Genomic DNA, 18339 nt, shown 5'->3' with positions numbered 1-18339 from the left:
GTAGGACTTTTGGTATTGAAAGCGGGCTATGTAGGTCCACGCTTTCGTATAGCCCCCATACAAAATGACGCGTGACGCGTCGTCGTTTTAAGGAATTTTTAAGATATTTGGCCCATTTTACCACCGAATTGGTTGTAATTTGGTACTTTGTGTCTCCAGAGGCCAAAAAATATTCCTACCAAAGTTGGGTTATATAGGTCCACGTTTTGGTATAGCCCCCATATAAGGCCCCATATAAAGTACGCGTCATTTTAATATATTTTGAGTGTATTAGACCCATTTGACCACAGAATTGGTTGTAATTTGGTATTTTGTGTCATCAGAGGCCAGAAAACATTCCTCCCAAAGTTGGGTTATATTGGTCCACGTTTTGGTATAGCCCCCACATAAGACCCCTTATAAAGTACGCGTCATTTTAATATATTTTGAATGTATTAGACCCATTTGACCAAAGAATCGGTTGTAACTTTGTATTTTGTGTTTCCAGAGGCTAAGAAACATTTCTACCATAAAATGTTTACATAGGTCCACGTGTTGATATAGGCCCCATAAAACAATATCTCCCGATTTTCGATATTTTGAACGTTTTAGCCTCATTATCACACCGAGATGGCTGAAATTTGGTATTTAGTCTTCGTTTGGGGTATAAAACTTTCCCCCAGAAATTCGTAGGTATAGGTCCACGCCATCATATAGCCCCCATAGACGGTACCTTCCGAATTTCGGTATTTTGAAGGTTGTGGCCACATTAATCCACCGAAATGGCTGAAATTTGTGGTGGAGGGTATAAGAAGTTCGGCCCGACCGAACTTAACGCTTTTCTTACTTGTTTAATTTTTGTTGTTGTAAATACAGTCGAAATCGCTTATAACGTCGTCGTTTATAACGTCATATCGGTTATAACGACGATATCCAAAAGTCCCAAATCTCTGGGGCCCCTTATAGCCCTATCGCTTATAACGACATTTCGGTTATATCGGTCCCTTGACCGACGTTATAAGCGATTTCGACTGTATTCACTCAGTTATTCACTATCAAATGCAAAAGTTTTTTGCATTAGATTTAAAAAAAAAAAAAATTAACTTCATATTTGTTTAAATGTTAAATGCATTCGTAATGAAACTGGACAAGATTTATATTCAATTAATAGCAGAGGGTGAGATTTAAATTAAAAATTTGTTTGGGGTCTGGAGGTACTTAGTTATATAGCAATAAATTTTCCAAAAAATTCATTTTTTTTTGTTTTTATGGGTTGTACGCGCTTGTTCCATAAAGTGCATCTTGTAAACTTAGCCGAACTTAGGTTCGATTATTTTTTGGGAAAAGAAATTGGACTCTCTGGATACGGAATAACCACATTTGGGCTGCAAACATTTGCAAATCTTTTGATGACTGCACTTAAAAAAAAAGGAATTTTGCATGAAATTCATTCAAATTTAGCTGTGCATTTGTATGGAAGCTATCAAAATATGGACCTATCTTGAGAAATGTTCGCAAGGAGGATTTCTACCCCCGGAGACACTATAATACCATATTATAGCTAAATATGGGATAACAAGTAAAAATTCAACGAATCGGGGGTACCATAAAAGGGGCTACATCGAAACATAAATCCGTGTTGAAAATGTTTTGTAAAAAGATTTTATACGCAGTGAGAACACGGAATGCAAAATTACACCCAAGTTGGTTTAAAAATGTGGTCATGATATTCAAAATACCTTAAATTGGGAGGTACGGTTACATGGGGGCTAAATCAAAACGTGCACCTATGTCCATAATTTTTGGTGAAAAATCTTGGTACCGAAAATCTTAAGATACCGTTATATGGGGGCTATACCAAAACATCAGCCGATATTGTTCATATTTGGCCCATTATTACACACAGGTACAAGCTGAGTTTGTGCCAAATTTCAAGTTATTAATTTCGCGCCGCTAGATCAGTGCTTTCGACCACCGTGCGGCGTAGAGAATTTACAATTGAATATAATCACAATAAATAGTTCAAGCCTAAAAAATGTTTTCAATTGACCACTGGTATTCTGCGTCGTGATAATAATAACTGCATGACATATACAGTGTTGTGCATATCAAAAGCAACAAATCCAGTATTCTGAATTGAACCAATTTTTGGATCCGTTCAAATTTTTTAAAATGTAATATTTTGTGTTCCGCTTTTTTTTTTGTTATGTACAGAGAGCTTTCAACAAGTTATTACTGTACTTTGTAGCTGGATGAGATAACAACAATATTGACTGATCCTCGAGAATGGGGATTGCAAAACAAAAGCAACAATAGAATATTATTAAAAATGATTATGCTATTTGTTTCTATTTGACTTAAATTTATCTTTTGGGGCATGGTAGTGTCATTATAGAAAGAATTTGCATTTGTTATCCTAACAGGGTTGCCACTTTTCCCATGGTCTGGAGAAAATATCATAATACCCTCAAATCACAATTTTTTCCCCTCATATAACAATTTAAATTTTAAAATATTCATTCAGAAAGTGGATTAATATCAACCGTTCCTTTGTTTGCCGTATAATAAAAAAATTCAACAACCGAATATTGGCAAACACAATACATACTGGTGTAAATCCCTTGAGGCCATAGGCACATTGTGGCTAAAAACGTCTTGGAAACTTTAAAATTAATGCGAATACGAACTTCCAAGAATTAGTTGGGACCTCTTTTTTCCAATATATGGCCTATAGTACTTCGCAGAAGAAGCTTTGAAAACAATTTGAAAAGTTATACAGCTCCCAACTCAAACTACACAACGGTCAAGAATCCATTGTTTCAACCAACAGTGGGTAAAATATCGACATATGGCTAAATAATTCAGGTTTTTATTTATTTTGTTATTAAATCTTATTTTTAATATAGTTTATTAAATATAAAATAAAAAAAAAATCAAATTGGGTCGCTTAAACCATATAAAACATTGAATTATCTTCCAGTGTTTCACAAATTGTGTTCCTTTGGGTATGACAATGGTTTCTTGATCAGTGTATAATTTTTCAAAACTTCTTCTGCGATTTAATCTGGGCCATATATCGGAGATAAGATCCCCAACTAATTCTTTGAAGTCCCTATTCATATTATTTTTAATGTTTTCCCTACGTTTTTAGCCACAATGTGCCGATGGCCTCAAGGGGTTTACACCAGGATGTATTGTGTTTGCCAATATTCGGTTGTTTAACTTTTTTATTATACGGCAAACAAAAGAACGGTTTCTATTAATCCGCCTGCCGAATGAATATATTAAAATTTAAATTTTTATATGAGGGGACAAATTGTGATTTTAGGGTATTATGATATTTTCCCCAGACCATGGGAAAAGTGGTAGAAAGTGGCAACCCTGTTAGGATAACAAATGTACATTCATTCTAAAATGACACTACCATGCCCCAAAATACAAATTTAAAATAAAAGTACAGCTAATAGAAACAAATAACATAACAATTTTTAATAATATTCTATTGTTGCTTTTGTTTTGCAATCCCCATTCTCGAGGATCAGTCAATATTGTTGTGATTATTATCCCATCCAGGTAAAAAGTACAGAAACAACTTGTTGAAAGCTCTCTATACATAACAGGGAACAACTGGACATAAAATGTTACATTTTAAAAAATTGAAACGGATCCAAAAATTGATTTAATTACTCTACTACTCTACACCACCACGATTTCACAATAATTTGGCGAACTTTTCCAGAATATTTCAATTTCTTTTATTTGCTCTTAGAGGCCTAGGTTGGAGCTCAAATGAATCTCTTCGACCGTATCAAAACCGTCTCAAGTTAATTTAGAAAAGACGTTTAATGCTCAGAAATATATTCATTATTAAACTCTTGCGTGGACATATTGAATCACAGTTTTTAATAGGCGAAACAAATTTTAATGTACCTTCACGTAGTACTCGAAGCTACATACCACTTAAATTAACGTTACCGAAATCTAATTATGAAATAAGTAATCCACTCCGATCTTTATGTGATGAATATAACAACTTATATAATAGGATGTCTTTATCTGAACCTCTGCATGTCATAAAAAACTTTATCTTACGTTCTTAGTATTGTTGCAACAGTTGCCAGGCAATATGTTAGATTAGACCTATTTATTTCTTGTTGTGTTTGTCTTTAAACTGAAACTTTGTAACCGGCTGATGTTTTGCTTTAGCTGGTTTTCCCTATTTTACTAACCCCCCATATTCCGGAATATGAGGTGTACGCGCTCCCTACGTTAAGGCGAGGTGGCCCTCTCGTTCGGCAGGGGCTGGAAAGTGTGGCGTTGGGAACGATCGAAAAAAAAAACAAAAAAACTATTTTTTACAAAGTAAAATATCATTGGGATGTTTGTTAATGCATTGAAAACGGGCAACATATTTAGAATATGTATGTAATTCCACCGGCTGTTTTAAGGCTTCAACGAAAAAGTTGTTTTTCGTTGTGAAACCAATAAAGCATAAAACCTATTTTTAACTTAATGTCAGACCTATTCAATTGTCCTCATATCACTCACGACAGTTGCTATCAATATATATTTCTCATAAAACTGACGCTGTCTATAGCAGAGTGAGAGAGAGGGAGTATATAGATATAAGTGGAAAATTGCATACAAAAGTGCAAAAGTTTACTAATTAAAAACTGTATCCAACTGCGACGAAGTACTACACTCACATCTAAAAGTTTGCGCTATTTTATCATTCACTCAACATCAAAACACCAACAACCACGGCAACATCTACAAAAAAAAAACAACACCAGAATGTACACAAGCGTTTGAAACAAAGAAATTTATTTAGTCTTGTTCATTTTTTCTTTTTGACAACATGAAAAATGTGCTTTTTCACGAACTAAAATTATACAACTTTAGAGTGTGATGTACAAAATAATGCTGAACAGAAAATATAAAAAGCCACACACATAGATGTATGTATGTAAATATTAAGTTATATAAGTATGTATATGCATAACTTGTTTAAAGCTTTGGCATAAATATAGTAAATTAAAAGTTTGAACAGTAAGTTGATGTTGTTAGCAGTAGCATCCACAACTGAAGAGTAACATCGTAATTTGTTTCTCGACTACTGTTCTAATGAAATTTAAACTAAAACAATACACAAAAATGTAACAAAAAATGAATATTCGTATACATAGGAATAGTAGATAAATAAAACGCACTCACACTCCCGCTTAAATGATTCGCTTTTTATTATTTTATTTGTTTAATTCTTTTATGAGTGTGATTGTATTGTATGCGCCAGCTATGTAATTTGTAAGAGTCTTCCATTTCAACAATCACCATGAAGATGGTTAAGTCTTAACTAAAGTGAAAATGTTAATAAATATCATTTTTGTGATTCATCAAAATAGGTTAAAACCAAAATTGAGAGTTATGTTCTATGGGCGCTATATCTATACCTACAATTCTCAGCTCAGTTTACCTCCAACGTATACTAAATACCAAAATTTCATATATTTCGGATAATGTGGCTAAAACCATAATAAATCCCAAAATCGGAAGTTACCGTTCTATGGGAATTATATATAGTTTGGCAATCTAGTTCCCCGAGCGGATCAATATTTCTAGTTCCTTTTTCCAAAAGGAACTAGTTCCTTAATATAGTTCCATAGTTCCAAATAGTTTCGGGACCGATATAGTGCAATGAATATTTCTCTTTCATCATGAAGGGAACTATATGAACTTAAGGAACTATATGAGCGCAAGAGATGGATATAGTTACAATAGTTCCTTGTCCGGAATATTTTCGTGGAACTAGTTCATTCCTGAACTACTCAACTCTACAATTATATGAAAAGGTCTTTATAGAATACAATTCTTGGCAGGAATCTTTTATTGCTTTTCAAATTTTTTCCATCATGATTTATACACCTTGTCGTGCACTCAAACCAATTTTCGAAGCACCTTTTTCAGTCCGAATGAGATACTTTCAAAACATGGTTTATGAACGCGTTAACAGCATCGTCTGGCCGACAGCTTTTGATCGGAAATCGTCAAAAAAAAAAATAGTCAACAAAATTTGGATAATCGTCAACATGGCCCAAAACTAGGTTTGTTACCATTTATTAGCTATGTGCTGCCAGACTCCTTTTTCTATTTCTATTGGAAAGCTTGACATTTTTAGCACAAACGTGCTCAGGACAATTTGACATACGACCATGCGTTGTGTTGTTTACAGTTTCTGAAAGAACACTTTGCGAAAAGTGGAATTTACTTGTGAACATTTTCGATCGATAATTTTTCACAAATTATCAAAACTGCATAGATCAAATTAAATCGTTGTATGTCGATAAAAGAACACTATGCAAACTGGTTTAATTAATTAAATCGTGGCCGATAATTAAGCCGTGAGTGAACCGATAATGTAAGATCGCCGTGTTATATACCGTGAGATGGAGGCATCCTTGGGCATTTATTCCAACAACTAACAATTAAATTTTGTTTTAGTCTTTGTTTGCGGTAAAAACATTATTATAGGTAAAAAAACATCCCTTGTAAAAAATCAGACATTATAGTCGCCGATTTCGATTTGTTACAAACGGACTGACAAAGTTAATTACATTCTCCATATTATGGTATAAAAATAAGTTTTTATAGTTTGAGGGTGGAAATTCGTAACGCCCCTATACTTAAAACGGACGACGAAAGGCCGGGAAGGCGTGGCAGTAAATGCTTAAAGGAGACCTGCGAACGGAAAAACAGTTAGTCAGTGTAGAGCAGAGATAAAGCGCGGATCATTGAAATCGTGTGTGAATCGTATGTGACCAAGTGTGTGGTAAGCGGGTGATATAGTTCTTGACGGTCCCTGTGCAATATAAGCGGAGAGCACTGTGACTAATTCGTTGGAGGTTCCGGTGTGGGATTTGTCGGCAAGCGACTTGTTTTTTGCTGGTTCCAGTGGCGGGTAATGGGTGAGTACTCCTGTTGATATGAGTATATTCGTGGTATATTCCGTTCCAATTGTGATCGCCAAAAATAATTATCGCTTTCGTATTAACCCCTGGGTTGAGAAATCTTCCAATACACTCATACCTCTTTATACGGCATAGATACGTTCCCAAAATGTCGGCCGTAAAGCGAGGCAATACATTTCATACAAATCCATATTAACAGTAAGAGATCGGTTCCGATTTATTATAAAAATAAGGTTTGAATTCACAATTTTTAATGGCATCCTTGATTGAATAATTTTTCCACACCTCTTTCATTGAAGATTTGTCATCACTTTTGTTTATAACTTGCTGTAAAGTTCTTCGTAAGTAATATGCTTTAAAATTTGCAATGACTCCATGATCCATAGGTTGAATAAGAAAAACGCATATTTCGGATAAGTTAGCGGGATGTGCTGGAGCATTCTTTATTAGGAATAATGCCTTGTGACTTAAATTTTTTCTGCAAATAGGCTTTCACTTCTGAACAAAAATTAATTTTGAACCATTCCTCAAAAAGATATTTAGTCACCCAAGCCTTCTTGTTAGACTTCCATATAACATGTAACTGCTTTTTGTTCAATCCTTTAAAAGCTCTCGGGTTTTCGGACATATAAACCAACAATGGTTTAAGTTTGAAGTCTCCAGAAGCATTACCACCGATGTGAGTCTTTCCTTGGACACCTTGTAACCAGATGCAGATTTTTCATCTCTTGAAATAAAAGTTCGTTCCGGAATTCGCTTCCAGTACAACCCTGTCTCGTCAACATTAAAAACCTGTTCGGGACAATATCCTCCATTACGTATAATCTCTTTCAAAACGTTTGGATAATTTTTTGCTGAGTGTATGTATGCTTTTTTTTGTTTACAATCCATAGCAAAGCGGTAAATTAACGATTTCTTCTGGCCGTATAACGAGGCACAAAGCGCCGTAAAGCGAAGGTGTTCCATAATTTAAACAGGCCGTTATAGAGAAATGCCTTAAAAAGAGGGGCCGTATAAAGAGGTATGAGTGTAGTTGCAATAACGAGAGGGTCTCTCAGTTCAAAATAGCTGGGAATAACGAGTGGGCCGATTGGTCTCGCATTTAAAGGGACTTTCCCATTTGATAAAGAGCCGATAGGTCTCCTATAGCTGGGAATAACGGGAATGCCGATTGGTCTCGCATTGAAAGAGATTTTCGTGCTTGATAGAGGACCGATAAGTCTCCTATAGCTGGGAATAACGAGAGAGCCGATTAGTCTCGCGTTAAAAGAGACTTTCGCGTTTGACAGAGGGCCGATAGGTGTCTAATAGATGGGGCATAACTAAAGTGCCGATTGGTCTCGCGTTACATTGGTTTCGATTCGAAATGTTCGGGGTGGTACACGAGAGAATTGTGTTATTCTAGGAGAGTGGTGTGGAATGACACGTGGCGATTATGTAAGGATTTTCGGCAATTAAACAGGAAGTCCGACCCTGGTGCCTACCCGCTACCCCGTATCTCCTCGATATTGGATAGAATAAGGAAAGCACGTTAGCCTGGACGTGAAAGATGGTTACTGGCAGATCCCAATGGACGAAGGAAGCAAGAAATATACGTCTTTTACCGTCGCCGGGAGGGGACTTTACCAGTGGCGACAGCGTTATTGAAACCACATGCATTTGCGTACCTGGATGACATAATAGTTATAGGAAGAACACTTTGCAAAATCTGGCCGAAGTTTTCCGCAGATTACGAGCCGCCAATCTAAGGATTAACCCAGAAAAGTGCGACTTCTTTAAGCGGGAAACTATGTACCTCGTACATGTCGTCAGCGGTGTGGGCATTCATACTAACCACGACAAAGTTGCCGCCATTTAGGAGATGCCAGCCCCCACAAACATCAAGGAGCTACGTAGGTTTTTAGGGGTTGTATCGTGGCGTCGGAGATTTGTACTGGAATTTTCTACGTTGGCATATCCCCTCACGTCACAGCTCAAGAAAAGAAAGGATTGGAGATGGACAGAGGAGCAGCAAACGGTATTTGAATTGTTGAGAGCCAGAATGATACATGCGGCGGTCTTAGCATGTCCTGACTTTGTCCGCACGTTTAAACTTCAAACGGATGCCAGTGACCATGGATTAGGTGCCGTACTGACACAAGATTTTGAGGAAGGGGAACGCGTTATAGCCTATGCGAGTAGGACTTTAAACGGTGCGGAACGGAACTATACGGCTACCGAGAAGATTAAGTCGTGCTTGGAAGGGTATGAATTTCTGGTGGTGACGGATCACCTCTTATTAAGGTGGCTAAACTCGATAGATAACCATACGGGGAGATTGGCAAGATCTGCATTAGAATTACAGCAGTATAAATTGACCGTTCTGTACCGGAAATGTAATCTAAATGTCGTCGCGGAAACGTTATTTCGGCAATCCTTGGATGTGCTACAAAGCGCGGTAGTTGAATCGTGTCCTTGGCTGAGAAGAAAATGGAGGAGCTCAAAGCCAACCCACAGAAGATCTCAGATTTCGCCATCATATATAACCACTTGTTTCGTCACATTGCGAGGCACCCACATGATGATGATTCCACGCCATTGAAACTCTGCGTAGCAACACATCTACGGGATCGCGTACTAATTGAAAATCACTGCCAACAGTCAGCAGGACATTTAGGAATCGTAAAAACTATGAACCGTTTTTATGGCAGATATTACTGGTCGGATATGCCCAGAGATGTGGCAAACTGTGTACGGAGTTGCAAATTATACCTAAAATTTAAGGCAAGCCAAATCCTAGTTAGTGTACCGGTGGAACCATGGGCACCGGTGTGTGCGGACTTCGTTGGACCGTTGCATAGAACGAAACATGGTAGGTTCTCGAAGTAGAAGGAATTAGTACTCTTGCGAAAGGCTACGGCGCAAGGAGTAGTGAGGTAATTCAGAGAGCGGATATTATTTCGCTTTGGAACCCCAAATGTGTTTATCACGGACAATGGAAGTCTATTTAACAGTCACATTTTAATGACATTTATGCAGAGTATTGGAGTGCGCCGTCAGTTTACGCCCCATACACTAAACAAGAAAACCCAACGGAAAGGTCACACCCAACAATTAAAACAATGATGGCCCGATCGGACGAATGGATCCCGGTTATGACTCGCGCATTGAATGTCAGCACATCAGACTCAACGAGTTACAGCCTAGCGTACTGGGTACAAGGTCGAGAGCCGCGGCCAACTGCGCTGTTTGACGAAGTGGAACTGGGGACTGGCATGAACCAAAGCGATCCGGTCCCGAAAGTAAGTTGCAGGAGATCTTTAAGATTGTACGTAACCATCTAGCTAGAACAAGGCTATATACAACTTTGCCGCAAAGTTAGCACCCAAGTATGTAGGACTATACTTAATCATGGATTTTCCGTCGCCTGTTAAAGTTCACGCGGAGTGTCTACACACCGGCGACCATAAGAATGTTCACCGAACTCAAGCACCACTTTAATCCTAATCCTTCTACCCCCTCAAGTGGGTAGGCTTATGAATAATTATTTCTTTTACTTGTAGGTTGGCGAAGAGACGAGAGAGGAGGCTGAAGGACAAACCATTACATCTCCACCATAACACACATTTCCCCCACACAAAACCCCTACACTTAACACGGAGGACGAAAGGCCGTGAAGGCTGATTAAGTTGTGGTATTTGTTTTTTTTTTCGTTATCTTCAGTTAGTTTTGTTCTCATATATAAATATTGAATTTATTTGTTATGTGTTGTTTATTGCATAGGTGGCGTTAAATTGGGTATTGTAATGTGTTCTCAGTTTGAAAATGTGTTCTCAGTTTGAAAATTTTTTAGAATGAAAAATTACTTTAACATTTTTAAAATTTAAAAGATATAAATTACAGAGAACTGGTCGTTGAAACTCAGTTCATTGAATTATTTTTGGTATATTGATATGTAGCAACTTGTTCCAGAGTCTATACTCCACACATTATCATCGTCTCTTTCTTCTGCCTCTTAATTTTCTTGCATACATTCACTTAATTGGCATATCTTCTGTTTTTCTTGTACCACTCCTGATATTTCGCAAATTCAGATTTAATATGGTCCGGTTTCTTGCAGAAATAACACGATTTTAAATCTAATTTCTTCGGATATTTGAAACTTTTAAGAACTGCAATTTGATGTGGAATCTCACGCTCGCACCTTTTGCGGTATTCTTACATTAATTTGATTTTCTCCAAGTCCAATGAAAGATCTTTGTCAGGTCTTACCTCTAGAGCTGTAATTAAGCCATCGTAGCTGGATGGCAGGTTGCTTAGTAGCATTGATACTTTCCAATCTTCACTTATGCTTTGAGATCCAACAGCTTGCAATTTATCGAATAACTCCATCATGGCATTTATGTGTGATTGCATATTTCCCCCTTCGCTCATATCCATATTACATATCTTTCTCAAAAGGGTAACCTTTGAACTTAATGTTACCCGTTCATTAGAGCTGGCAAACTATCCATATCGGCCCCATTCGATTTTTTCGATATTTCCGTTTCAAAATATCAATAAAATCTATACTATCGTGGAATTGCCACCCCTATTTATTTACAATCCAAAATGGCCAACAAACATGTTTTGTTAACATTTCGTATGTCATTGAAGTATCTTCTAAAACTCAATTTTAAACGTCGGTACTTTAAGTTTGCGTGCTCTCGAGGTGGAGTTTGAAGAGAATTGGTCCAGTCCGATTTGACGAAATCATTTTGTTACTGACTGGTCGGTGGAGTGTCGAGATGAGTTTAGCAATTATACCCACCATATTATGGTGGAGGGTATAAAAATAGAGAAAGTGTTTTAATACGAAACAAAATAATCATTTGAATTAAATTCCTCTAGGTCATAAAGCCCATCTGCAGTATGCCAGTAATTGCCAAACCCGAACGCAAGATCCAAGATGCAATTGGCTGGTGCCAAATTCATTGAAGTTGGTGACACTCCCAGGGATTATGCTTTGTTTAATGGTGCCCAAAAACTCTTTGGTATGATTATTACCATCGGTCAAGCCATTGTTTATGTCATGACTGGCATATATGGTGATCCATCTGAAATAGGTGTTGTTGTTTGTTGATCATCATCCAATCATTTGCCGCCGGTTTGATTGTGCTGTCTTTGGACAAATTGTTCCAACATTTGCGAAACCTTTTTGTGAGAGGGCCTTCCACAAAAAAAGGTGCTGTTATTGCCTTGGCCACACGTAACGAAAAGGTTCGTGTTTTGCGTGACGCATTCTACCATCAAAACTTGCCCAACTTTGCCTTCGTAATCTACTTCCAGGGTTTCCGTATTGGTTTACTCATCAAATCTGACCGTATTTGCGGTCAATACAGCAGCTACCCCATCAAACTAACTAAATGTTGGCCGTATCTTAACCGATCTCATACATGCCATATACTTTGTTCTTTTAAAAAGCTTTATGAAATCTTTTTATTCGCTTACACAAAAATGTTACAGGTAGAATCAATCGCGTCTGTTACATGGTGGAATTAGAAGGTGTTACATGAAATCATACCAAACGTCAAATTTGCTCACAATAATGAATTACTGTGAATTGTTTGTTTTCATATTGTATGTGCTTTTATCCACAATAATGCAATTTGACAACTGGTATGAAGATCAGCTGTTTTTGCCGCTGTACCTGTATAATTGTGCCATGGTCTGTTAACAATTTGCTGGCTATTGTTTTACGGGTGATCTTTAGTGATGCCAAGGTTTTCGATAGTATCGATATAAAAAATTATTCATCGATATTGGCGTAAAAAATTAAGTATCGATACTATCGATATTTCCATCAATGGTTTGCCAGCTCTACCGTTCATGCTGAGCCATAAAACAATTCCAAGCGCCTCTTGCACTTTTTTCATTCCGAATGTTTATCAACTGATTATCCTCTACACATTAACTTATAATGCTTCTTTATCGCGTTTCTTCCAAGCCTCCGATTGTTCTGGCGTAAAAGACTTAAGTTTAAAGATCCAATTATAATAATTTCTTGATTGAGCTTTTCAATTCCAAAAAAAAATATATATTGTCACCCATTGTAATCCTTTTTATTTGCGAAAATCTTCCTTAATCCTTGTACGCAAGGTTAAGAACTATAGGCGCATAACCTATTGCAATGTGTTCACAGTTCAAACATTTTATTAGAATGAAGAATTATTTTTACATTTTTCAAAATTTGAAAGATATAAATTACAGGGAATAAATTGTGGTTTTTAAATATTTCTAAACAAAGTGAACAGGCAGACGATGTAAACAAGGTACCGTTGCAGCGATGACGCGAGTTACGTAGCTGAGAGAGTGGTCGACAGGGAGAAGCTGCCAATTGCCCGTGGCAGCAAAAGCTTAAAGGAGACGTGCGATCCGAAAAACAGTCGAGCAGTGATAAATCGCGGATCGTAAGTGACCAAGTGTGTGGTATGCGGGTGATATAGTTGTTGGCGGTTCCTGTGCGATATAGGCGGAGAGCACTGTGACTAATTCGTTGGAGGTTCCGGTGTGGGATTTATCGGCAAGCGGCTTGATTTTGGTGGTTCCAGTGCGGGGTAAAAGGTGAGTACTCCTGTTCATATGAATTTATTCGTAGTACATTCCCTTCCAATTGTGGTTCCCAAAAACTAATTAAGTGTTCAATCTAGATCACTTTCAAATTAACCCCGGGACTGAGAAGTTTTCCAATAGTTGCAATAACGAGAGGGACTCTCAGTTTAAAACATTTTGTGTATGACAGAGGGCCGATTGGTCTACAATAGCGGGGAATAACGAGAGGTCCGATTGGTCTCGCGTTAAAAGGGACTTTCACGTTTGATAGAGGGCCGATAGGTATCCAATAGCTTGTTCATAACGAGAGTGCCGATAGGTGTCGCGTTACACAGGGGCTTTCGTGTTTGACAGAGGGTCGAGGGGTCTCACGTTGGAAGGATAATTGAGTGTGTCCGAGGACCGAAAAGTCTATTCACTGCCAAAAACAAATATTCTCTCATTAGTTGTTCTGTCGCTGAGTAAAAAGGTTGTAAATTTTGTTTAATTTTCATTTGAAAGAATGGTATAAAATTAGTAAAAACAGATTTCAAATAAAAAATGAAATAGTTCGAGTATTTGTTGACGGTATTAATGACTACAATTTATTTGTGAATAAAGATATGAAAATGTGTAGAAAGAAAAATCAAAAAGTGACAAAAATATATCTGTGCCTGAGTTGTGTTTAATTGTCTTTCACTTCTTAAATAAAAATAATCTCCGAATGTTTCTTGCAAATTTTGTGCATTATTTCATTTTGTCTATTATTAGTTAATAGAAATCGTATGCAAGTGATCGAAATAACAAGGAAAAGAATGTATGTATAACTTAAACATCTGTTGTTGTTTCATAATGTTCTCCAACATAAACATGTCTTCGGTATAACCCTGCAAGCAAAAACGATCGCGGAAGTGGCTTAGGCGTGTCGTCCATGGCGATGAAAATAGTCGTGGCGATTGTCGCGGAAGTCACCCTGATGTGACCTCCGTTGTGAAGAAATGAACCACGCCGGCGTGACGTCTTGGAGCTACATCCCATAATTTTGGCATATAAGAGTCGTTTAGCCAGAATGTATGTGAACTTCGTAGGCCAACTTTGTAAGCATGGAGGTCTCATACTTGCTGTAAACACTATACGTCTTGAATGTTGGATTCTGCGCGCAAAAGACCTTGTGAAAGTCCACACTAGAAACTGTAAGGAATGCGTCGTATATAAGGGAAAGTTTCAAAATCCAATCATGGCTCCGTTAGCTGATGAAAAAACTAGTTTCAGTCGGTCTTTCACCAATACAGGAGTTGATTTCGTAGGGCCGTTTGAAATAAAAAGTTTCTCTGGAAGATATTGCCGTATCACAAAGGGTTTTCTTGTCAGGTCAATGGTCAGACAAAATATAGATTCGAAGAGTTCTCTACGCTACGCGAAGATTTATCTGCCCTGACGACGGTTTTTTTATCGGTGGTCCGGTACAGACCTTGGCGTAACCGAAGGAAGTGTCCCAAGCAGATAGTGATATTTGAAGGCTCTGCAACTTGAGTTCTGCTTACGCTGGAAGGAAGAATATCTCCGAGAAATGCACAAGAGGTATACATGGAAAAACCCTCAACCAGTTATTCAAGTAAACGATTTGGTGGTTATTCGCAACGAGCCACTGGGTCAAAATGACTGGCAGTTGGGGTGAGTAGTAAAGGTATTCTGGGGTCCAGATGATAGAGTGCGAGTGGCGGAACTTAAAACACAAGATGGTATAATTACTCGCCGGTCCACAAAATGCTTGGGGTGAGTAGTAAAGGTATTCTGGGGTCCAGATGATAGAGTGCGAGTGGCGGAACTTAAAACACAAGATGGCATAATTGCTCGCCGGTCCACAAAATGAGTCTTCTGTCACATTACTCCTATGATGCTCTCTCATGTCTCTAGTAATTCCTAATATTATTTTCCTTCATTTCTCTCCCCTTGTGTTTCTCTTCAACAGGATTGCTAATTTTAATGAAAATCACCCGTGTTCCAGCTTCACACGCTTCCATTTAATAAGCGATTGTTCCCGATTCCTATCTCTGTTCATAGCAGCCAGACGCCATAAGGTGGAGTTGTGTAAAAATTGTCTGGCGCAATCCAATGAGCGCTTTGACTGCCCTAGCGCTGAACGATGTCGAAGATGCCGAGGGATCATCACTCACTGTTGCAGCCAGTCGATGCAGGAAACGTGTGGTTCCCCATGACAGCTATCGTCCGTATGTACCACAAACAAGACAAGTGGTGCGAACTTGTTCGGGTGGCCATCGATCATCCATTACCATGGACGCAGCGTTGGCATTCAAGTGTGAGATACGACGAGGATACACTTCACTGGAATTACGCCATCGTGAGTATGATCGTGACGTTGAACAGCTCAGGTGCGTTGTAGAAGACACTCGCTACGGCAAAACGCCATCAGCCCCGCTTGACGACACATGGAAGCGTGACCATCCGATAGTAGGCCGTGCTAAGGTGGCTGATCGAAGTTGGGATCACCCTTCCTAATATGAGATGATTTTAGGCCGTGACGTCGCACATTAGATCTTAACAGGAAACGTGATTGGACGACCAGGACAAATTCTTATCCAACACACATTGTTCGAGCCAGCACCAGTGTGACCAGATTTGAAAAAGTGTTGCAGCTAAATCAGCATTAAAATAATGCTAAAAAATACTTAAATAAATATTAAAATGCCAAAAAATAATGCTAAATTTAAAAACCTTATTTTTTAATAAAATATACCCTCCACCACAGTATAGAATGTATATAAGGTTGGTTTCCGTTTGTAGCGCACTGAACTAATCATAAAGTATAAAATTCTTAGTCGATCTATGCATGTCTGAAAACTTGAGATAGGGCACTGAATTTTTGAAGAGATGCGTCTTTTGTTTGCATTCGGGTCAAGTTCGAAGATGGACTAGATCGGTCCATGTTTTGATACATCCCCTATAAAACGGTTACATTTTACATTTTATTAGCTATGATTTGGTATTTAAGGTTCCAAAAACCTTCTCCACCACAAAATGTGGACATAGAGTCCACGTTTTGGAGTAGGTTCCATAAAAAGGTACCGGCTAATTAAATTTATTTTGGGTGTCATTTGGGTTCAAAGTGGTTAAACAACTTCTTCACCATAAATCAAGGACACATGCCCAATTTTTGGTTTTTTTTTTATTTTGCTATTTACATCTTCGGGCAAAATTGGATATCATTTGGTATTTAAAGTTCCCTGTGGTTAAAAACTGCTCCATCGAAAATTGAGTACATAGGCTCAAGTTTTGCTGTAGCTCCCATATAACGGTACCGCCCGATCGCAGGTAGTTTCAAGTTTTTAGATTACTGAATTATTAAGTATTTGGGGTTCCTAATTGTCAAAAAACTTCTCCACCTAAAATAGTGCCATTGGTAACAAAAAGAAAAACAGTTGTTCTATTCAATTCAACCAAAATCAGATTTTTTAATAAAAAGGTACTAAAATATCTCAGATTTCGTGGATAGAATAATGCTAAATTTATAATGGAAAAATGCTAAGAAAAATGCTAAATGCCAAATGGAAATTTTGCGGCTAAATACAAAAAAATAAAGCTAAATGCGAAAATGCTAAAATGGCCACACTGGCCAGCACTCTTTGGTGAGGGACGTAAAGGAGAGGTCAGACCAATACCTGTCCCGCGACGCTCTCTAAAGACCACAAAGGAGGAGATCGAATAAATACGTGCTCCTATCAGTATTTTTGCTTTTTTGTTACTATTCACTATTTGTAAGATAAGCTAAACCTAGACAAGCAAGACTGACGGTGGCGTGTAAAAAGTTAAATGGCTCTGTTGTCAACTTTGTTCTGTCATTCTTTTCGTAAACAGGTAAACATCTTGTTTTGTTAAGCAAAAGTAAAAGAATCGATTGTTGTGTTATTGCAAACAACAAAAAGAGGGTAAATGCACAAAACGACACGAAAACGCGACAAAATCGCTTAGTTGTCAATGAGCGACATTTCTGAGCGACATTTTTGCAGAACATTTCGAAGCTGAAAAACGTCATCTTGTGGTACTTTTATAGCGGCTCTTAAAATAAAGGACGAAATGGACATTGAAGAAAGCGAGTTAGAAGGTCGAAGTTCTCTTCGAAAATAATCCCCATTCGATTTGACTGAAGACCATCCCAAAAATAAGCTAAAGCAACGGTGAACAAAGATTTAACGCTAATTCCTGATGGCTCACAGGGTCTCTAGCAAAAAATTCATCACGCCATAACGCGGAAGTTCGACTCACGGCGGATCTATCCTTCGGGGTTCTTAATATACCCACTAAGGCCTTTCTTCCCCAAGAGGAATTTTCCTTGCCCCAGACTTTCACCTCCATTTTGTTGCACAGTGTTATCACAGGCAAAATACAAAATTTAAAAATGTATTAAAAACACAAACATTTTTAGAAAAACTGCAAAATATGAATGAAAAGTGAACGTTTCAACGATTAGCATACATTCAAAGCACAGTAAATTTTTTTCTCTTTCATTTCAGTTACATTTGTTGTCCATTGTTTCGAATTCGCGCACAAATCTAGAAACTAAAACCAAATGTCAGCCTGTAAGTCTGTATACCAAAAAGTTAATTTGCCAGGCCTTTCTCTCATTAATTTTGAAAATAGAAAATTTGCAAAATTTATTGTAAACACCAAATTGCAAACACCAATTCATAAATGATTTCTTGTAGCGAGAATGAATGATCTTTTGCCTATAAATGCCAAAAATAACGTTCATTCCATTTAACTATTAACAAGTAAAAAGTCGTTAAGTTCGACCAGGACGAACTTTTTATACCCTCCACCATTCCTT

The sequence above is a fragment of the Musca autumnalis genome, unplaced genomic scaffold (genome assembly GCF_047663935.1).
Source record: "Musca autumnalis isolate F117 unplaced genomic scaffold, ASM4766393v1 scaffold_1, whole genome shotgun sequence".
In the NCBI taxonomy this organism is placed as follows: Eukaryota; Metazoa; Arthropoda; class Insecta; order Diptera; family Muscidae; genus Musca; species Musca autumnalis.
Note: the sequence above shows the minus strand (reverse complement) of the source record.